The sequence below is a fragment of the Corvus cornix genome, chromosome 7 (assembly GCF_000738735.6).
Source record: "Corvus cornix cornix isolate S_Up_H32 chromosome 7, ASM73873v5, whole genome shotgun sequence".
NCBI lineage: Eukaryota > Metazoa > Chordata > Aves > Passeriformes > Corvidae > Corvus > Corvus cornix.
Genome location: NC_046337.1, coordinates 20,849,945 through 20,872,965, shown reverse-complemented (window position 1 = coordinate 20,872,965; position 23,021 = coordinate 20,849,945). Strand labels below are relative to the sequence as shown.

The following is a 23,021-nucleotide window of genomic DNA, read 5'->3' as shown; positions in this document are numbered from 1 at the left end:
TACATGAAGGAAACTTTCAAAACTTGAACAAGTGTGCTCTTCCAACAGTTCCTCCCATCCCACTTAAAATGCAACTCAAAAAATACAAATCATTTTTTAAAGTGCTGCCAGTAATCTGTTATCAAGCATTGGCTGATCCTATCTGTTATGATGACCATTTCTTTGCTGATGGCACCACTCAAATTACTTAGAGACATAGTACTATTTAGGTTTTCTGACACTTTGCATTTGACTGGTAATTCCTGATAGAAAAGTGACCTGTATACTTGAATTGTGAGCCAAGTAAAGAAGCAGGTCTGCCTATGCTAGTGACTCAAGTAAAGGGTATTAAAAAACCACAGACTTAAGTATATATTTATCTACTATAGATCTAAAAAAAATTAATGGTAAAAGACTTTCAGCGTTTCTGCTCAATCTCAGCAATTCTGTGGAGAAATTTTGACCTTCTTCATCTCTATAATCATAATTTCATTTATGCTATGATCCTTCCTTGTGGTCCCAGTTAGAATTGAGACCACTTTAGATCAACATTATCTGGCTCTGTATGCACACCGTGGAAAGCCAACCACAAACTTGTGCATTAAAAAGTTTAAAAATCAACAGCACTTGAAAATTGAATTTTGCTTCTTTACAGACATATATTATCAGATTGTAAACATAGTACCAAAGTGAAAATGGCAGGAGACCTGATCTGTCCCTGACTTTTCTGAGTAGTTTCATGAATCCAATTTTTGCTTGCACAAATGGTGCACATGGAGAGAATCCTTTTATTCCTATGAATGAAAGCATTTGTATGCAAATGTGAACATTCAAATGCAAATGAATGTATTTGCACAAGAAGCACTTGCCCACCTGCCACACAGCCTTGACTTTTTGACTTTCAGGGCCTGGGTGCTCAGAAGCAGAGAATGAATAGGAGAATAAGAATGCCAGCAATATTTCAAAAGGTGAATGGTCAGTCACTGTGAACAGCAAGTGGGAAGGATAAAACAATGGTGAAAAAATTAAGAAAAATAGAAATGCACAAAGATGATTCTTGCAACTGTTCACATAAGGCATGTACACAGACCATCACTACCCAAAGCTGAAGCAGTGGTAAACTGGAAGCAAGGAAAGAAGAGGAAGCACTGTAAGTGAAATCAAGACTTTTGACAAATTCCTTTGTTTGCCTTTTTATTTAGCAGCTGAATAAATTACATGCAAGGATAAAATCTTCTCTGAAATAATGGAATCTTACCACACCGAGACCCCATTGATGAGACCTGGATAGATTCTTAAAATACCAGAAAACAAGTTTTTTGCATTCACACATTTCCATTCTTTTTCCTATACAAATGATTAGCTCTTAAGAAATAAAAATCTTTGTTGCTTTCTAGACTTCCCTGTGCTCTCAGATCACTGCTACGTTGACAGCATAAGGCGTGAATCTATTTCACCAGGCCAATTTGGATTTCTAGTAACAAAAGTTTAAAAGTCAGTATTGAAAAGATCTGAGAGCAGTTCATCATGCAGTTGAGGATCTGCATCCTTTCACTCCATATTACCAGAAGCCACAAGACTATTCAGATAATTTCTTAACTGTTTCTCATTACGCTTTGTATGTAGCCAAGGAATTGCAGCATATATCCCAAAAGTCTATCCCAAAGACAAAAAAACACCACCAAAACCCATGGCTCCTGCAATGGCTCTCGAGGAGCTGGCTGTTGACATACACGCACAGCAAGTGGACATTCAATGAAGCATATAAATCCTGTACAGAAGACTAAGGGAATAGGTTTTTTGGGGGCAGAGCAGCCTGCCAAAGTATGCCTGCTAGGTGACCGATTCATTGAATCTCACAGGAGCCCTCCTAGACCTAGACGAAGATTTTGGGGCCATACAGCCCCCCGAGATTTTTTTTCCTTTTTAATTTAAAATGTGTGATTACCCCTTACTTTCTGCCACCTGTTCTGCTTATAAACTTCTGCAGGGCCCCTCTCTCTGCTCTAATTTCCAACAAGCTGTCATGTTACCCTAACCCATGGGGCCACCTCCTCCCCTGGGCTTTGAGATGACTCGTGTGCATTCATGTATGCAGAGTGGCAGCTGGCCCTAAGGCCAACCAGGAATGTGACCCATATATCAGTTACTTGATTTTCTTGAAATTCTGAACCATGCTAAAATAGAGAACTCATGCACAGCTTCACTACTAGTAGTATTTCTGTCATTTCCATGCTTGTTACAATGGTTTCTGGAAAGCTACCATTCACAAAAAATATATGGAAAAACTTGGAACTCCATTAAAATTTTTGTCCTTTCAGACTCAAGACACCCTTACCTCTAGGAACTCCAGGTGCAAATTCAGGGAGACCCATCAGAAAAAATTGGATTTATTCTCTCTGAAATCACAGTCAGCTGGAGCTAGCTACTACAGAGTAGCCATCCTTGCCCACACACTCCTCCTCCTCCTCTTTCTTCACTTTCCACCAGTTTGCCAGTCAACAATGCCTGTCTGATGTGTATCACTTAATTTTGTGTTACCAAACCCTCACAAATATAATGTCAACTAGTACAAAGCATAGTCTCAGTAAAGGTTGTTTCAGGGTGTTTTTGCAAATCATTGCAAAAGTCTACAAGGTCCTCTTGTCCAGTAATGCTGCAAGAAAGGAAACAGTATGAACACATTCTAAATTAAAAGCAGGTCAATGCCACAAAGGCAATGAATTATTTGAAGAGAATTTTCCAATATGTCTTATTATGGAATTTAAATATGAGATTTATATTGTAAGAACAAGAACACCCCAGAAAATAGATATGATCAACACTTTGTAAGGTTTCCTGAATGCCCTTGGAATAGCTCAATGAAGGAAGATGTCCTGATATCTGCAAAACATTTAAATACTTGTGATATCTGACGAATGAAATGTAAAATTAGATTAACAAATACAGAAGTCTTAGTCTTTGATCTTCAGCTGTTTGCAGATGCAAACTTAAAAGCCAGCCAAAACCAGACATGCTAATTTATTGCTGAATAAGCTTATTTAATTTCTTCATAGTATTTCTGGGTGTCCATGTGTATACATCCCAGCCTGAAGCACAAGAAGGACTCAGAAGCTGAAACTGTGGTCCAAATTGTGTCACTGAAAATACACAGAGGTTTCTGGACACCTGGTTATTTGGCTGATTAAAAAAAAAACATTGAACCACATGACATTTCCCTGACAATCCCCTGGGATTTCAAAAACTAATCAGCCAATTGTAAATCTATAAATACCTTAAGGATTTTTTCATATAATTATATGGAATTACAAAACTATAATAACGTGAAGTTATCCTGATTCTGCAGGACCAGATACTCCACATCAGCCACATGCAGTCGCTAAAATCCTTTGCAGGACCAATTTAAACAATGCTTAAATATTAGGTAACAAGATAGACAAATTCAGTGTAAGGTATGTTCTGTAACAGCAATGATTTTTTTTTTCTGAAACAGAAAATTTCTTAGAGTGTATAATCTCTATGGGCACTTTATGTGTCCGGTGCATGGGTTAGAGCAATGGTGCTACCCATTGTAGATGTAGGCAGCGAGGATGAGCTATCCCAAAAGATGGAAGGACCTGAGTCAGATGCTAAAAGAATGTAATCAAAATAGTCCCTTCACTGCAAGCTTGATGAAGCTCAAGGAGAGACTTTTTTAATAACCTCAGTAAGGAAACTGTATATGCTTATAGTCATATACAGAGCACAGCAATTTGTCAGGAAGCCAAGGCAGGCAAAAACAACCATTCGCCTTATGTAAGGACTGCACACACCAAAAAAAAGAGAGATTATGTACACAAAAAATACCATTCTTGGCCAAAATTAACAGAAGTACATGGAATTATTGATTATATGTTAATGTTCTTGATATTTATAGGAGAGTCAAAGGAAACAACCAGTACCATCACTGTCCCAGATAATCCCCAAAAAGAAGATGCAGTAGTACAGAAGTAACCATGAAGCTGTTATTTAATTAATAGTATTTTTTTTAAAAAGTTATTGTGTCCTGTATTCTAATAATGACTATTTTCTAGCCATACTTTAAATGCACATTCTTACATAAAATTACTAAGGGCGTATTGATCAAAGGGTACAAGAACCCTTCATCTTTCTGTGACTTGTTGAAATTCAGCCCAAGAAAACAGCCACCAATAGATATCCAGATGAAATTCTTATGAAGTCCTGTATACTTTAGTCCTTTTTCTATATTTTCCTCAGAAAGAAGCATTTCCTAATGGTTTGATTATATTACACAAGCAAGCCTTTCAAAGTGGCATGGAAAAAAGGTTTGCTGGTATCACTCTGAATCTATTCTTTTAACAACATTTTTAAAAACAAACGTACACTAAAACCTTAAGAGGGACATGTTTGCAGGACACTATGAGCTTCCCATTGTAGCCACATGACATTTCCAACATGTTAGAAGAATCATTCCCAAGTAATGTTTGAAATTAGTTCAGGAGCATTTGGTGACTGGGCAGCTTTTGGTACATGCTTGGATTTTAGCCCATTATTTTGAAAACATTCCAGCTGACCCCAGGAATAGGGACTGCTGGGTAGCTGAGTTGAAGTGAGAAGGAAGCTGCTTTATTCAGGACGGAGGCTCAGGCAATGAAAGCTGTCCCCCATTGCATTGTATGAACTAATTTCTTACTGAAAATGTCAAAGTTTGAAGGTTTTCTTTGCGACTGGAACAAATAAAAGCTTTTAGGGCATTCTGAGAACCTAGATGCCACAATATGAGCAACAGGTAAACCACGTGTGATACATTTCTCTCCTCCATTTCTAGCTCTGAATGGGAAATGAAGGGAAAAAACCTTGGAATATTTACTGGATGTTTTAGGACTTCTCTTTCCCTGAAATGATCAGTGCAGGATTTTACTCACTGCCTCTAGAAGTATGTTCACACAGGCTTTCCTTCTTCACACACATTGTGAATTTGAACAGTGCCTTGATTAAACACTTGATTTCTCTCTTCCTTCCCCTGAAGCTGATTTAGATATTGGTGCCTCCACAAAGTGCAGCATTAATATATGTCATGCAGCCTGTATAAACCACAAGATTTTACCATGTCAGCTTTTGTAAAGATCTGGTTTTAAACATCTTATAACCTTAAGTCTTACAACCTCAGCATCTGTTAGAAGCACTGCCTGTTGCCTTCGGCTCTAAGCAGGGCTGAGAGTTTGTATGTCCTGTTGTCGTAGCCAGTGCTTATGCTGGCATGATCTGAACAGGTCCTGCTCAAATCCCAACTACAACATTTTATTAAACCATGCAGTTATCACCATAATCCCATATTAGGGCCTGAGGAACCTAGCTCTGATAGTAGGGTATATTTTCAGTTCAAAGCCTGCAGCAGGAGATTACTAAATCCCCCAGCTGTGAGAAAATTTTCCCATCCCAGAGTAAAACCAGTGAGAAAACATACAGCTCCCTCAGCCCACTCTTTAGGATAGAGTTGAGTAATTTATTCCACATTTTCAGACTGGTAAAATTAATTCCCCGCAAACCTCTAAACTCACTACTGTGAGGTTTTGCCTCTTCCTCGAGTGCTGGGTTAAAGATACATGACTTGGGCATTTTACACTCTCTAAGCACTCTCTAAGCACTACAGGAAAGAAAAAATTATTCACCCCATTTCAGAGTTTCCAAATTTCTTATGCCTACCTGTCCATCCAGCTAGTAATGCTTTACCTTTGTGTAAGGGCATTACACAGCACTTCTCTCCAGAATTTGCCACCCTCAAGGAATCATTTAATTCATATACAACTTTGACACTTAAGACAATTAAAAGAGCAGTCCCACAGACAAACAATGATGTTCTTGCACCAAAACAAGAACCAAGTACTGCAATAGCATGATAGTAATAAACAAGATTGCCATCCCACCCCACTAAAAAAATTTGCATTTATCAACAGCCTCACACAAAATGGGAACTAAACTCATGAGTACATTTCCAAAAACACATGCGTGGAGAGATGAGATAAACAGCAGCATCACAGCAGGGAACTAGGTACACTTCCGGAGGTCCAGTGTCTCTTATCACACATACCACTGTGCCAACTTGTAAGTTAAGGGCTTGGAGAAAATGTCATTTCTCCTTGCAGAGGAATAAAGCCTGTGTAGACAGCACATAAAAAGTGAAATTCCAAGACTGTTGAGAACAGAAGGTTATAAAGCAATGCCTCTCTTCTTTCTAATTCCACAATGTGGTAGTATTGATGAGCCAAGAAAATCCTTTCCACTCATTTTCAAATGTTCATTCATGTACTGCACTCTGCACCAGATCCTTCAGCTACTTGCAGATTCAAAGACTGCAAGGGAGACATGGTCACTTGGAACTAAAAGCAAAGAAATAATGTAGTGCTTTAATCACAGCCCATCCCTAAATGGAAGCCATAAATTAAGGAACTATACCTATACTAAAGCCTTTCTTGAGAAATATTACGGTTTTTTCCAAAGGATAATTTCAGTTCTAAGTAGACTATATCAGTATCTACAGGTGTTTCAATCATCTGTTTGTATATACTTATTGGTAGTTTGATGGAGTGTGTTCTGCAGCATTAATAAAAACTCGTGATCTATTGCTCTTAAGTACCTTACCATTGGGTCATAAGTCCCATTTCAATTGGACTTATTAATGGGATTTTAAAATTTTTGTTATTTAATGCACTATGGCTTTTCTATGCTAAATTTAGCTTTCATATGTGCGGCTCATAAACCAGAGACCAGAAAAAAGATTGATGATAAACTATGCCACCACAGGAAAATGTAAAAGAATATAAATTGGACATGCATGCCTGTCAAATACTTAGATGCCTCTACTGAGTTTATTTTGTGGCTGTGCATCTAGAAATATTTGCTACAATTACATAGCTGGGGCAGCTGTATGCATCATATTCTGCTGGCTTGGGAATTGTGTGCTCTTTTGCATAAGGCAGACAGGCCTTTTGAGTAAGCGGTTTTAGTGTCTTTCTTGGTAGACAGCAACAGTAGCTAAATGATGAAATGCGGGAGATGGCAAAAATAACAAGTCAGTACTAATTATGAAATTTTTATAGTGTCATAGAATAATGATGGCACACAGCTTTTGCAAGAGGAAATGATTCAGTTTTGCTATTCAATTCAGATGCCAAGCTCCAAATTTGCTTGTTTGATTGGGCTGGTGTTCTTTCCTCAGAGACTGGAAAAAGCTTCCATTAGCTTTCATTGGCCTAAATCAGAAGCATCTGTTAAAAGCATGAAACACTCATTGGTTGAGATCAACAGTCAGAAACCTGCACAAGGGCAGAATCTTTCCCCTGACGTAAATGACAAGTCAGTCATATGCCATCATTACTCTGCATGTCAACCTATGCATATATTTCATTGAATTGCTAACTCGGCTCAAGCCTGTGTCTTTCTTTGAGCTCTCTTAGTGATATTCTAAAATTAAAAGTCAGCATCCTACCCATTTCTCTCTTCCTTCAAACTGGTGCTTTGTTAGTCTTCACAACAGCATACAAATGCATTAGAAGTTTCAGAAAGCTAAGGAAAAAACCAAACTCTTACAGTGCTTCAGAGTAGCTGAAATACAGTGCAAACAAACTTAAACATTAATTTTTTCCATCTCATGCGCTTCTCTTTTAGATATAGAGGTTTGATTTAGAACCTTCTGTGAAATCACTTCCAGCTGCTACAGACTTACCAGGTCCACATTGATTGCTGGTTTTGGGGAAAAAACAAGGCCCCATCTACAGGTATCAGCTATACTCCACTGAAAATAAGCACAACACAGAGGATTATTCAGCACGTAACTGTGAAGCGTCCATGTTAGGGTATGTTTGGCCGGCTGTGCTAATTGCATCCAAACCCCCATGACCACGCTCCTACTGGCACTGCTCCATCTCCACATTTACTATAGCTCTGCCTCTTTCCCTCTAATAGCTTCTGGCATATTCTCCAATCCCACTATTTCTAATCCTGACATCCCTTTGCCAAATTGTGGAGGCAGCTTGGGGAAAAGGAAAACCAAAACAAAGCAGCCATCATCTTCAGCTGAAACTCACCCGCCTGCGTGGCTGCCTTCCAACATGTCTGCCAATGCCTGGCTGCTACAGGAGCTACTGCAGGAGTTGGAAAATCTAGGGGAAGGAGGAAAAATACACAACAGGCACAGAAATTAATGTTACTGGCTTCAAAAGCAACAGCCATCTGTTTTCCTTACTGCCTGGCAGCGTCAGGAGCTCCCTGCAGTGAGGATGGAGATTTGGCAGGTTTCCGTAACCCTATTGAGCTTTTACTGTCCCTACCAGCATCCCCTGCTGCTTCTCTCCACACCCTCAGACCAATTATACTTCGACTTTTTATTGCAGCAGCAGTGCCCACACAACCTTATACCTACGGGCACTTTAATCACCAACACCTATCAAAACTGGCAAAGTTCAACTACTGCTTAAGCATGACATTTCTAAATTGGGAATTAATATGATTTCACAGCCTTGTTGTATCCAAATCATAGGAAAACTTGTTTTAAAATGTAGTTGAGGCAGAGTTTACACCTGAGAAAAAGAACTTGGTTTAGTTTTGTGATAGCATGATCTTACCTATATCACCAAGATGTCAAGAAAAATTGTGTTACATATTCCTTCTATGGCTGCCATTTGAGTTTTTATTTGCATAATGCTGCTTTCCCAAACAGAAGGTTGCCAAAAAGACAGAGCATGAAACCTGTCACAGAAATGCAACAAAGAGAATTTGGAGGTTTTGTTTTCACATAGATCTGAACTGATTTCAGTGTATTTCATTGCCATAGAAATTAAAACAGAAATTTTCTCAGTGTATAAAGTTGTTATTAATATTTCTCTTCATCATATGCCAAATTTAAGCAAAAACAGCAAGTAGCAAAAAAGATATAACAGGTAAAATAATGTAAGAATATATATTAGGCACAGTAATAAAACCAGCTATCCACAACCACAATCTTCCCTTGAAGTAGCAGCTTTTTAGTACAGCTCTTCAGGGCTGCTTCTGTTCTCAGTTATCACAGTTTTAATATAACTTACAATCACTTCTTAGAGACTTAGTTATCTGGATTTTACAAAGCATTATCTGCTTTAGGAAAAACCAGAGAGCTGCATACAGTAATCTGTCATGCAAGAGCAAGAGCAGCTGGTGTAGCTTACATAAAGTGGCAAATAGCCCAGTGCAGTAAAATGTAAGCATGTTCATAGCAAGAGCAACTATTGGCATAGAACAGATGCCAAAATGTATTTCTATTTGGATCACAAATAAAATTATCTGTTTATTTTCTGTCATAATGAAGATAAAACAACAGGATACAATTTCCTGAAATTTGGGGGTGACAGATTATCTTCAAAATGTAGATTTTCTTTTTTAATTTTATTTTACATATATTTAGTGCTTCCAGTTACAGGATCTGAGTTATCACATAGATCTCAGCAAGTCAAAATCCAATTGGCTAGTTTATCTATTACCTTATCACCTGAATTGTGGTTTTGAGTGGAGGGTTGTTTGTTTATTTTGGGGTGGATTTTCTATTCTGCTCTCGGGTTTTTTTTACATAAAAGCAAACCATGGAATCATGAGGGTTTTGTTCTAGTTTTGGTTAGGTTGTTTTGGTTTTTTTTAAAGGAAGGAGATTGTTCATTCAAGTATTTAGTACCTGTCTCAGACAATTTATTCTTTTTCTGGTAGTTGTACTGCAATGGCTTCAACCACCAGGTATTCTTGGATCACAGATTACTAAATGCTCTGGCCTTGTGTTACTGGAAGCACATTGGAAGAAGGCTAGAATTAGGCTGCATTCCAGCTGCAAACACACAGTAGTTGACTGTACAGCAAAGATTCCTGTGAGAGGGATGAGTGGCAAGACCTGCTTAAGACATCCGAAGCTATTGAAATACAGACTAAAAATAGTAGCAGTGATCTCCATCACACTGGGACCCACTCTGTTCATGGACTTAGCAGCAATTTAATTACTGACTGCAGAGGGTGCAGTTTGATGTGCTGTTTTACATATACCTCCATAAGAAAGATGATCTTATAAAAACTCTAGATGCCAAATAAGAGTTCAGTAGTGCCTCCTGTTATGAAGGCATTTACAAATTCCCTCTAAGGCTGCATTTTCTTTTTTCTCTTGTTAAAGGATCGCTTCCTCAGTTTGGTTCTGCAAGAGTATCAGGTTTCCGTTTTCTACTCTAAGGGCCTTGTCAGAAATGCTTAGTGTTTCAAAGAATTAGTCCCTTATAAATCTTTGTTTCCTTGTCATTGAAAGCAACGTGAACTATGGGCCCACAAATACAGTTTTCAGTCAACTCTGTCTAGAAGCCACTGATCAAGTTATATGCTGAGGAGTGAAATCCCTCCATGGGTCAATATTAACAGGTATGAGATAAAAGGAGGAGTTAGGGAAAGCAAAGTGGTTGCTTTGGTTAGGTTTTTCCATCTTTTTGTGGGCAAAACTGTAATGATACTAAAACTTAACATCCTGCCTTTTTCATAGTGGTAACAGCAGCAGCATGGCCTAACTATATGTGACAGCCACAATGACTCTTCATGCAGTATGTGTAATGATCTGTGTTTAATGGGGGCTGAGACACTTCCTGGACACTGTCCATAGCAGTCCTCCTCTGAGGCTATAGTCACACATTTAATGTGAGAAGAAACTCTAGAGGAAGTATTTTCTTGCTCTTTCTGCTGTGACCCAGCTTCCTACCTATGATAGTTTTAACATTGCTATTAATAAAGCCTTTCTTTTTTCTTGTAGGGTCATATACCTTCCATGAATAAATTCCCATTTCAGTGTCACGAGTGAGTAGGATTTGGGATGTAATGCTTACCTCCTCCCATCTTCCTTCTCCAAAACTTCCTAGTCAAAAAGGTTCTAGTCCTAAGGAATCTTCAAGAACCTGTGAGTGGATTGAAACCCACCACAAAAAGGAATAAATCAGTCCTACTGTTTGTATGTCCAGAGTGCCAAGTCACTGGGAAGAGAATAGTACTTAGAGGAAGAAACTCACTCTACAGAGATCACAGTTGGGGGTTTTTTTAATTATCCCACAGGTGTAAGTTCTAGCAGGTTTGGGCCTCCTCCAGCTGTACATTGGAACACCTACAGAACACGTCAGAGTCCATCAGAGCCTATGGACGGAAAGTCATACTTTGCACTTTGATCTCTGTGAACAAAAAAAAAGTGGAACAATTTAGCATGAGTATTATGGTCTAGATCGTGCTTTAGAGGCTTAGCCCTTTCTGAGTTGACAGAAAGAATGAGTTATTCCACTGGTATTTTGGCATTTTAGCATAAATGCCTCCCAGGGCCTTAAAAGCATTTCCTGGAGCAGCAACTACCCGGAGGGTTCAGTGGGTGCGGCTTGAACTTGGCACTCACTAGCAGAACTAGCACATCATGCTGCAAAGGAATGGGGCTTGGGACTTTATACCTGTCACCCTCAGCAGGCTCAGAGCTTTTCATGTTTCACTTTTCATGTTTCACTTTTCATGCCTCCTATGACATGGATCCAGTGTAAATTTGACCTTGCTTTGGAAGATTATCACTCCCAGCAGAGACTCTGGGGAGGAAACATTCCTTGAGCTCTCTCTCTATCCTGAAACATTAGAATTACTAATAGAGCTCCCAGCTGCTATTATAGTTTGCATAATATAAACACCTGCCTTCGACAATGACACAACCAAAGTAGTAGACATTTGTCCACTATATAGCCAGAAATTACTTTTCAGCACTACAGAACCAGGCCACAAACAAGTAAGCTATAGCTAAGAGAAAGGGTAATTGTATTCTGGTCTGGCAGCCATGCAGACCTCTGGATGCATATATGTTTTTTAAATGGTCACCTTAGCTCTGCATTAAAGTTGGTTTGAAGCCAATAGCTCATTGCCCTAAGAAACTGCATTCCTTATGGGTTAATATTTCACTCAACAGGAATCCTTTCTGGCCAGATATCAACTATTCAAACAGGTTTGTATCTCACTGTTTCCAAGAACAAGAGTTTTTCAAAGCCTTTTCAAACACAGCTGAATCAAAATACATACTCCCCACTTCTCTTCCTTCTATTTAAATCCATAACTCCAGATCTGCTCGCTTCTCTAAGGATAGCATGCTTCTTTATATTAGTTACATATTATTTAAGTTGGATACCATAAAAACATGGTTTTGGAGCTCACACATAAAAAGCCACTAGAATTATTTAGTTTCAAAAGGACATTCAGTACAACACATCCCTCTCTTTTCTATTTGGGACTATCTGGGCTCACTGGGTCTAAGCTCATGTCAGGAAATGTGTCTTCCTGCTGCATCTACTATCATTATCTCCTCTGAGTAACATCCAAGACAAAGATAACATACAACAGAAATATCACATTACCTAATCTTCTATTCCTGTCCTACAACAGGTTGGTCACTGACAAAGAGCTCGACCTTACTTGTAAAAGCTGATACATCAGTCGTTGCTCCTTATGTCTTACCTTACATATGCTGGGCAATGGAACAGTTTGGATTTTATGATCCTACTTCCATGTTTTTACTTTTGTCTCTCTGGAGTCTACTATGAGGAAGTGCACCAGAAATTGGGGAATTAAGCTGGAAATAGCAAGACTGGGGGAAAAATCCACAACTGAGTCAGAAAAGCTAGTAGGTGATTCGGGCAAAGAAGATGTATAAGGACAGTGAATCAATGACAGGGAAATTATAAACTGTATATTGACAGTGGAGTTTGCTTTTAATAATTTCATAAAATGCTTGCTTATTTTTGAGTGCTTTGAGTCTCTCAACAGCAAATCTTTAGTGGAAAATGTGTGTGGTAAAGATAAACAAGACTGCTTCAACATCCGTCTGGGTGAAATATACTTCACTTACAAAAATCTCAGTCCAACTCTTTATGCCGTATTAAAGATATCTTTAATAATATCTTTATTAGACATAAAGAGTCCAGCTTTTATGAGATACTGTTGTTCTTCGGCTTCCAAAATGTGCATCAGCCATTACCCAGCAGCAACTTCACTCAAAAGCTAGAACAGAACAGAATCATTTACATTGATCATAAATACTTCTGATACACAATAATAGATCAGAAAACCTTTCACATATTAACTATTTATAGGACTAATTGCAGTACGCCTCTTCAAAGCACATCTCATTACCTGTCTTCTGCAATAAATCAGTGATGGAATTAAGAAAGGAGTCCTGAATCCTTACCCTCATAAATACAGGCAGGAGTTCCCAGTTCACACTCCACCAGTGAAATCAATGCAAGATGCACCTTCTACCCATCTCAAAGGCAAGCAGGTGATAACTCAGACCATATTGCTTATTTCCTCATCTACCCCAGTCTCCTGAGGAAGCCACAGCCTTCTGTAGTATGATATGCATCAATCCCATTATAAAAACCAGTCCCTCTGCCCCATAGCAAGGGCATGTTGGTTATGTTACAGGAATTTCAAAGTATTCTGGGTCACTCAACAAGACTGCAATGTTTGCATGTCCTGCCCTGGGCTTGGACCCAGCACATGACAGAGAATGTCTGGAACTCCATAAAATTCCAGGTATGTCTCATCTCATGATGAGAAGCTGTGTCCCATGATCCTCACATGCCTCTGTAGGAAGCTCTGTGGCTTTGTCTACCTGAATGTTTGGGCATCATTAAGGCTGTAGGGAGAAATGTCCTCATCTAGTCTCAACGTCAGGAAACAGAAGACTACAATGGTTTAATTCCTGCTTCAGTTTCAACAGTTGGGCTTGCATCAGAGTGCACCTTTCCTGAAATATCCATTCCTGATTTGATAATTCCTAATAATGGATGATCACTGGAAATACTGGTAGCCACAGCCTTTGGTTACCAGCTCGTTAATCACTGTAACCATTAAAAACTTATCTTTAATTTCCACTCTAGCTACAATTTCCTATTTTGTATTGGAGCAATTGGCTGAATATCCTTTTTCTAAAATTGCTGTGTCGAAAATCTGCTGTAATTTTTCTAGTAGATTGTGATCAAACTAGATATTTACCACATCTTTTAAGAGCTGAACAGAGTGAACTTCATTAAAGTTTTGCTACTGTTTTTCAGCCCTTAAGTTACTCTTGTAATTTTTTATTTGAAAAGTACTTAAGTACTTCTTATCTGTACAACCTCCACTCTAGTAAGTCTCTAGGTCTTTTGATTGCCCTACTGCAAAGTGAATAAAGGAAGGGTATTGGAGAAAACCTGAGCATTTGGAAAAGCCTGATAATGACTGGCAGCAGGCATATCACTGCTGCTAGGGCTCAGAGTAGGATGGAGGAGAGGTAAGAGGGGAAAGCCATTCTATCCCTTAATCTTTTTTCCTTTTCCAGTACCTTTATGCTCTGCTTACAATGACATGCTAAAAATTATCATTGGAGCTGTTGTAGTCCATATGATGTTTGTCCTTTTGTTATTCTATTTTGTTAATCAAGTTGCCTTAAATCAAAAACTCTAGTGAAAATCTATGCTTGTTATATTGATATTATGATAGAAGTTTGTAACCTTATCTAAAAACATTATGTTAATTTGACAGAACCTGAAGAGGAAGGGTTGAGGGGAGGTTGTTTTTTCAAATAGAAAACTGTTTTCATAATGAAGCACACATTGATTAGTTCTGTTTATTGCCTTTCTCTGCCCAGGTCTTTTCTACTCTTCTACCAAATTTTTTCTACCTTCCCATCTGAACTCACTAACTTAAAGTGTACACATGGATGTAAATAAGATTTCAGTGTTATCAATCCTCATTCTGCAATACCAGGTCTCCATTTATGAGCTTAAATTTTAGAAGCTGTTATTTACCCCATTCTTGCAAGACTATTACCCAAGATTCTTGCAGACTAGGTCTTCATATTATTACTTGCTTTTTCTGTCAATAAGCATAATCTCAACATAATGTTTGGCATCTTAGAACATCAAAAAAAGGGAAAAAAATTGTCCAAACCCCCAAAACAATTCTGTAGTTGCCAACTTCCACATTATCACACAGGACCACATAACAAGGAAGCTGAGATGAATCTCTAGATCAATGCCTGCACTGTTCCAGCCAAGCCCTCCAGGTTAAGGTCTTTTCTTACTAGGGATAGAGCAGTTCTGGCTGAGTGTTTCTATGGATAGCAGAGCTTCAAGGTGAAGGAAACCTTGTCTCACTCGACAAATTGAAAGTACTTTTGTAGTTGTGTGGCCTTCCTGTAGCATCAGGTGTTAGCATTTGAGTTAGACATAGATGTTATGATAACATTTATTTTTTCACTCTGAAGACACATATTAGCTAGAACTGTTAATTTTGACAAAGTCTGCTTAAGGAACTCTGTTTAACCTAACATGTGCAGAACTAAGTTTTGAATGCTGTCAAAATTCATTTCATCACCTAGATCTGTGTAACACATGGAAACAAGAAACAAGAACTGATTAAAGATTTCATGAGAAACAAACCTGCCAAATCAGAATATATCAGCCATACAAACAGATTCTCTGTATAAAATTTTTATATATAAAACACTGAAATTGAAAAATGCATTTAAAATTATTACTATAATATATAGCTTCCAGGATAATGGGCTGAACATTTTCTTCCCTTGTTTATTTAATAAGAATACTTATGGGGTTTTTTTTTCCCTAGTGATGCAGATGTTGGGTTAATCTTTTAACTCCTACAGAGGACATGAGAGTAGTACAGTAATGGAATTGGTGGCCGGACATCATTTGGCCATTACTATATCTCATTCTTCAATTATTGCACTGTAGTGCTAGAACATCCATTAGAGATATTGTTGCAGACAAAGGTCAAAGGGAGATCATTTACAATCCAGCACTTAATTTGTTCCTTCTAATTATGAGGGGGGAAAAAATCCTCACGATTAACCTATTTTCTTGAGCAACAAGGAAGAAGCGCTAACAGACCTCAGCATATGTGGGGAACTTCTGCCTGTGTGTATAAATTAAAGCTTTATGACATGATCCAAAGACAGAGGAAACAACTTAAGTTGATTTCAATCAATTTGGAATCAAAACTTAACTCAAAAGAGTTCTAAATAATTAGAATAACATTAGCTACTACCTCTTTTATTGCACTGGTACTGTCTTGTGAAAAGTGTTCAGTCTCTTAAACAACGGCATCACATTTACTCAAAACGAGGCTAAATGAGAGTTAGGTGCACTTTCTGTTCTGTATAAAATATATTCCCGCAGTAATTAGTGCCCAAAGTGAGTGTAGTTGTAATAATATTTAAGATAAAAGTCCATCAAGACAGAAAATATAAATGGACAATAACCAGACTGAATCAAGACTTTCAGTTATTTAAAGTGTGTTGTACAAGTCCATAAGCTAGAACACCTTCATTTTACAGTCATCATCATCATCACTAAATATATGTACATAAACACAAACTACTCTGGGGTATGGCTATACTGATGCACACTCAAGGGCTTCCAAGCAAGCCACAGTGATCCTGTTGAGTGGCAGCTGGAGTGCACAAACAGGCCTGGCTCAGTGAAGAATTGATTGAAGAGGTGCCATTCCACCTCAGAACCATTTCTGAAATTCTTGCATTCTGTTTCACTCAGTGTGGAGCAAGCTCAAACCCTTTCACATGTTCTCATTATAAGCAATCTTTTCCACACGTTTGTTCAAACAAAAGACGGGGACTTAAAATTCAGAAAAGGGCGCCAGGAGTGGAGGAACAGTTCCATAATTCCATAACAATTTTAACATTTCACTAGTCTTTGAATTTCTGCAAATAAACTGGGCTACAGGAATAATTGTAGGAAAGAGCAATGCATTATATGCTAGATACCTTCTCAGGTGCTTGTATAAAGAGAGGGTATTTGAATAAAACTGCTTGGGTTTTATTAACTCTAGTGTTTTTAGTACATCTGCACAGAGTGCTCTAGCTGAAAACAAATGCAAATGAGCAGAGTGAAAACGTGTCTAATGTGAGCACTGGGGTGTTTATGCTATACCTCACACATACCAAACAAGCAAGTCTACCCACTTTTTTGTTTGCTGTTTACCCATATGCAGTATGCACTCTACAACTGTCCTAACATGTATTGGCATGTCTGACCCCTATGTGAAAGACAAAGAGGATTCTTTGCTTCACTCCATGTATACCAGGCATTAGACCATGCAAAGCAAAGCACTAAATGAGACTTCTAATTTGGTTATACCCTCCTGACCTGATAGTGCTTCCTTTTCTACTTGTTTTACAACAGAAAAAAAATAACCCGAGAAAGCAACAATGAACAGCAGTCTGTAAGTACATAGCTTTCCAGTTTTGTCTAGCTTGAAACAAAGGAGGGGTATTTTTATCTTTACGAATTAAGATATGAAGTACAGAACAAAGGACTATACAAATAAGGTAGAAACAACAGTACTCGGTTTTCACCTGGCCTGACTTTCCAGAGCTGACAGTATCTTTCTTTTTTAAATTCCTGGTCATGTTGGAAATTTTAGCTACAGTTGTTTTGTTTCATAGTGGCCAGTCTGAAACATCGGCCACACAGTTGACTGAAACATTCACAACTGGAATTAAATTAAATTTGTTCAAAAATATATACTGCTACAGGGTGCTTTATCACTTGCAGAACAGGAGTCAGATCACAAAACTCACTGTTCACACAGTGACTCAAAAGCAGCACTTGAATAATTCAGCTTTACAATCCTGATATACTTCTATAATGGCTGCTTCTAAAATATATTTTCCCTTTGGACTGATTCATTTGACCATTCTGCAAAGCTTATTGACTTGGAACAGTGGGTGACTCCAAGTGGATACACCTGCATAGCCAATTAACTACACATGTCTAAGCCAGGCTTGGCACACGGAGGTGCACCTGGGATGGAAACACACAATTGCAAGAACTCAGGCATTACTGAAAGGAGGTGAAAACAGAGGTGGAGCTGAAACAAGTTTTTAAAAAATTGTTTAAGTGGATGAAAGGACAAAAATTAAAACCAGCAAGATTTTGTAGATTTTCAGGGTGGAGGAAAGCAAATGACAGGGTTAAAAACCGAAATTAAAATTTTTAATTTTAAAACAGAAGTTTATTACCTTGATTAAGTTGTAAAGGAGCTAGTTTTAAAGATGTATATAGGTAAAAATAGATTACTGGAAAATGTTTACTATTTGAGGTAGTCAAAGTTGGCTCAGTGACAGAGAGATGTATGAAGTCAGATTAACTTCATAAAAGGTGCTGTTTATTTATGAATCAAATTTAATTTGTTGGTTTTTTACTAAAGATTTTATGAAAACAAATACAAATAAACTGTCCTGGTTTATTAACATAATTTGAAAAACTAGATAAATGCTTTAATGAATATTTTAGAAGGTTGAAAAGCCAACCCAAAACTTTAAGTATGAATTAACTCAGTTTAGAGGGAGATGTTGTTACAATACCAGGAATTTAGCATGAGGAAGAAAAATAATTTTTGTAAAGCAATGAAGAGAATTTTAGCTGCAGAAATGGTGCTTTTTATTTCCTTCTTTAAAAAGGAGAGAGAAACCTCCTGAGGAGCAAAAAAAACCCCAAACCCTGAAACCATAGTTAGTATTGTATACAGTCAAAAAAGCCAGGACAAGTCACCACAGCTGGGGTCTGTGCAGAAGAGTCAGTGCTGTCTGACCTGTTTTGTGCAGCTTCTGGTCCAGGCTGATGAGGTGCAAATCATCTGTTCTTCAGAAGTGTGCACCAGTGCTCTGCCTCAGCTATTATGCACTGACTAGAATACTTGGGGTGGGGTTGGTGCTGTTATTTTTTTCATAAAAGTGTTGTATTAATCATGGAAGTGGTGCCTTCCTCTTCAGGTTTTGTCAAATTAACACAATGTTTTTAGATAAGGTTACAAACTTCATCATTCAAAGTCACCAAACCGTCATCATTCAAAAAAGTTACTATTTTAGGGAAGGGATGGTAGGTTTCATCTATGTCCAGGAAGAGGCCTCTCCAGAGCCACAAGACTTCATTGCAGGAGCAGTGCTGATGGGCTACAGTCTTCTTAATCTCCCAATAAAGGCACTGCAGTCCAGGTGCATTTCTGGTCAATGTCATATCAGCAAGCAACAATAACTTTCTACCACCTCTTTTGGTGGCAGAGAGGACCAAGAGACAGTGAAAAAGTAAAATCATTCAGCAGGACTGTGTGGGCAATGAGAATGGATGGGCAGGTGCTAATGCTGATCACTTAGGAAACAGTACTGGTATAGGAGAGTACATTTCTGCTACAAAATATAAATTGAACTAAGATCAGATCATCCTACTGGTATCTGGAAAGGAATACCTGCTACAGTATTTAAAAAGTATTAAACAAGAACTTTAAAAACAAGATCTTTCACAGGATAGGAGACACTCTTCTAGCCCTAACAAATGTCAATGGGTGGCATAGCAAGACTTTTGATTGGTGGTTCTTTATCTCAGTGTAACTTGACATTGTAAGGAATTTTATATGTATCTAATATGAAATTCTGACCCTTAAGGAAAGTAGCAGTGTCACCGTAAACTAAATTCATAATCTTAGAGGATTTTATTATGTCTAATCCAGACTCTTCATAGAGATGGTGTCTTTGCTTCCTTTTTTACCTTCTGTCTAAAATCCTTTTCTGAAGTCCTTTTAGTAATGGACTGATTCACATATTTTTGTTTCTTTCTGAAGTATCTCAGATTTTGCTTCCAAAGGCAGGAGCTATGTTTGAATAGCATTTATTTCAGACTCTCCTTCTTGACTCTTTTGTTTCTTTCAGCTTAACATTAAAGTTCTCTTTCCCCTCTCCAGAAGCCACATTAGTTCAGATCAACAGTTCACATTCACCTATTATCCTGTCACTAGCAGCAAAGGCCTGGGGAAGAATTAAGCAGGCAAGACCTTAGTGATGCTTTCCAAGACTAACCTCTCATTAACCAAGAGTATTTTGAACATTAAACAATTTTCACCTACAATTTACTTGGTTCTTTTAATACTTGTGACTGGATATATCTATTCTACCAAAATGATTTCCAGGAGCAGAATTTAATTTGGTTTTCTTTGTTTTATTTCAGATGTTCTACTTGCATGAGGAAGATGCCATTAAATTCAAACCAAGATACTATAAGGTTAAGAGATAAGTGTTTGAGAACTAATGCTTTTATCCTGTTAAACTGTGCTCTGAGATTAATGTTTAACATCTTATAGTTCTATGATGCATGTTTGATTATGACTCAATAATGACATTTGAACTATCCATACAGTGCAAACTTGAAGTCCACTGTAAAAGAGAAGTTAAATACAATGAAAATAGAAACAAATAAACAAAAAGCAACTCAGAGTGTCTTAGAGGTTCCCTTTTCATATTGTAATGTGCAGTAATAAAGAGAATGACACAGCAAGAAGACCAGTTGGTATTTTGGTTAGTTCCTGGTACAACTAAGGAAACCACAAAACCACATCAATCTCTAGTTTGCTCAACCAGCTACAACATAAAACATTTCTGATTTTGTTCCTAGTTTTCTTCTGGTTTACAAACCACAAGAATAAAGAAAGTTTAGCTTATGCTCAGCAATCAACCTAGATTGCTTTCAGAACCTCACTGACATTTAAAGTAAATGTCTCAGTGCAGTGCTTGGGTGTGACATGAAGCAAGCCACACAAGCACTGGTACCGTGTGTGCCTCAGGAACTGTGAAAATTTAATTCTGACTATTTTCTAAAATTACTTCTGATTCCTGCAAGAATCAACATATCTTCTTGCCATATTTTATGTCGCGCTACCAAGGGAAAGATGGTTATCAGTGCATTTAAATAATCAAGTTTTATTTTCCTGTATCAACCACTTCACAAAATAGACAGTGAGCAATACAAGTTAGGGAAAAAGATTGTTCTCTGTTCTTGGCAGTTCTTAAGTGACTCTGTATAGCAGGATGGATGACTACTGATCTGGAGATAATGTTGTTTTCTTTGCTTAAAAGGTGTACATTACCTTATGCCTATGCTTCTTACCCAGTGGCATGCAGCAGATACAGCCAAGCATGCATCTATCCCACTGGTTTGGAATGCTACTGAGACAAGGAGCCAGAATCTCAGCCAATCACCTGAGAGGTCTCAAATTCAGTGGTTATGTCCAGCCAAGCCTCTGAATGACAGCGCTGACCCAGAAGGTGTCCTGAGAGTTTTCTTAGCAGTGTCCACAAAGCCATTTCAAAGCAGCAATGCAAGATGTTACAGGATTCTTTATTATCCCTAGAGCAGGATGGCTATGCTCCATATGTCACAATCATTAGAGGACTATGGACTGAAAGCAAGGCTGATTCATTTAGAAAGCTTGCCCCTCCCCTGTATGGATGACATAGACAATCCCTCCCTGTTCAGCTATACTGGCTTCTGGATATACAAGCTGTCTAACAGCTGCAGCACAATCAGAAATCCAGGAACATAGGAACATAGGAAATGTTTTCTGTGCCTAAAAAAGTCTGAACCTTGCAAGCATAATTAAATCTTTCTGTAAAGGGAAAGCCAAAGAATGGCATTTTGCTTTGGCGCAGATCATAGTCAAATAGTTTTTAGTTGTAAGTAACAGCAGTACTTTAAATCAATCACTGCAGTCTCTAAACTGAAAGTAACCTAGAAACACCTCTGTGTTTGACATCTGTAACAAAATGAATGCCTGGTTAGCATTCTTCCTGCCACGAATTCCATTGGTTCTTTTTTTTCCATCTGGCTATAAAAGCAAAAGTTATGTACAAGTTAGCTCATAGGTTATTGCATAAAAACGGTAGTCTGTTGACCAAATACAAGTCGGCAACTGAATTTCTTCTCCATTTATGAATCTTCTAGTAACATAATGAGCAGATCAAATACATGTTCTAGATAACTATATTACAACTGGTATTTTTTGTGGATTCATGGTCTGGTAAAGAGGAGTATGAGGAAAGTCACCATTACTTAGGATAGCCAAATTCGGGAAGACATCAAAGAATATCATAAAGATTTAATAATGGAAGATTACCAATTCTGAAATATCTAGGGCCTTCAACTTTTCCTATGGATCAGTAAGTAAATGATACAGCACAAAAAATCAGTTCTTAGGTTTGTGTGTTTACTTAGTAAGGGATTGTCTGAAATGCTGGCAATCTGAAAAATGTCTATGACCTGTTTAAAAATGTAGTCTGGGCTAATCCTCCATTTGGGTGTGATTCCTAGAGAAACAGATAGACCTCATAGGACAGTCCTGCCACCCTATCACACTCACCTCCTAAACTGTTTCATCTTCATTACTCATCTATGAGAAATATTTTTTGAAGTCTTCTATTAATCATCATTAGATAAAAAAGATCTTAATTTCTTCATTGTTCAAGAAAGCAAGCATTTAAATCATTATGTCATATTACAAACTGTCAAAATGTGTTAATTCATCTTCTCATTCCTTACAGAAGCATTCAGATTGTCTTCTATTGGCAAAACAACATCTTTCAAAGAAAAAAGATAATTTTGGAAGAGTAAAGCTTTCCTAGTCTAAGTGCCTAACTGTAAAATATAATTGAGTACTATATGATAAGTCAAAAAGTAAAAGAAAATCACTCTTCTATTTTCTGAGCAATTTCCTGGGAGCTCACTTTATAATATGTTCTAATTGAGTCATAAGGTCTACCATATAGATTGTAATCTGTGGAATTGTTTTGGCCCATTACCCTTAGACTTCTAACATTAATGGATAAGTCCTTAACTATTAACTTTAATATCAGTATGTTATCTAAAATTAAATACAAAAAATACCAAGGGGAAAACTTAGTACTATTAAATGCCCCAAATGTATTTAAAAATGTACTTCTCAAAATATTGAGCTTCACAAACCTGAAATTAGGTTTACTTCCAAGGACTTTGTATTTTGATTTTGAATGAGCTTATGCAGTATTTTTATGAACTAAAATAAACCCATTTGATGTCACAAATATAGGTTTTTGAGGAGTTTTTGGCTTGCTTTGTTTTTTTTACTCAAGCAGAATTGATGATTTAATA

At 37.7% G+C, this 23,021-nt stretch overlaps 2 long non-coding RNA genes across 2 annotated transcripts in view; one reads left to right on the top strand and one right to left on the bottom strand.

The window, feature by feature from the left end:
• LOC120410305 overlaps positions 1 to 8,249 on the bottom strand; it is a 37,715-nt gene extending 29,466 nt beyond the window's left edge. Inside the window, exons 1-2 of the long non-coding RNA XR_005602391.1 lie at positions 8,067 to 8,249; positions 7,706 to 7,774 (exon numbers count right to left, since the gene is read on the bottom strand). This is a non-coding gene — a long non-coding RNA (uncharacterized LOC120410305). The remainder of the gene's footprint in view (positions 1 to 7,705; positions 7,775 to 8,066) is intronic.
• Positions 1 to 23,021, top strand: part of LOC120410304 — a 67,681-nt gene that overhangs the window by 33,258 nt on the left and 11,402 nt on the right. Inside the window, exon 3 of the long non-coding RNA XR_005602390.1 lies at positions 20,070 to 20,123. This is a non-coding gene — a long non-coding RNA (uncharacterized LOC120410304). The remainder of the gene's footprint in view (positions 1 to 20,069; positions 20,124 to 23,021) is intronic.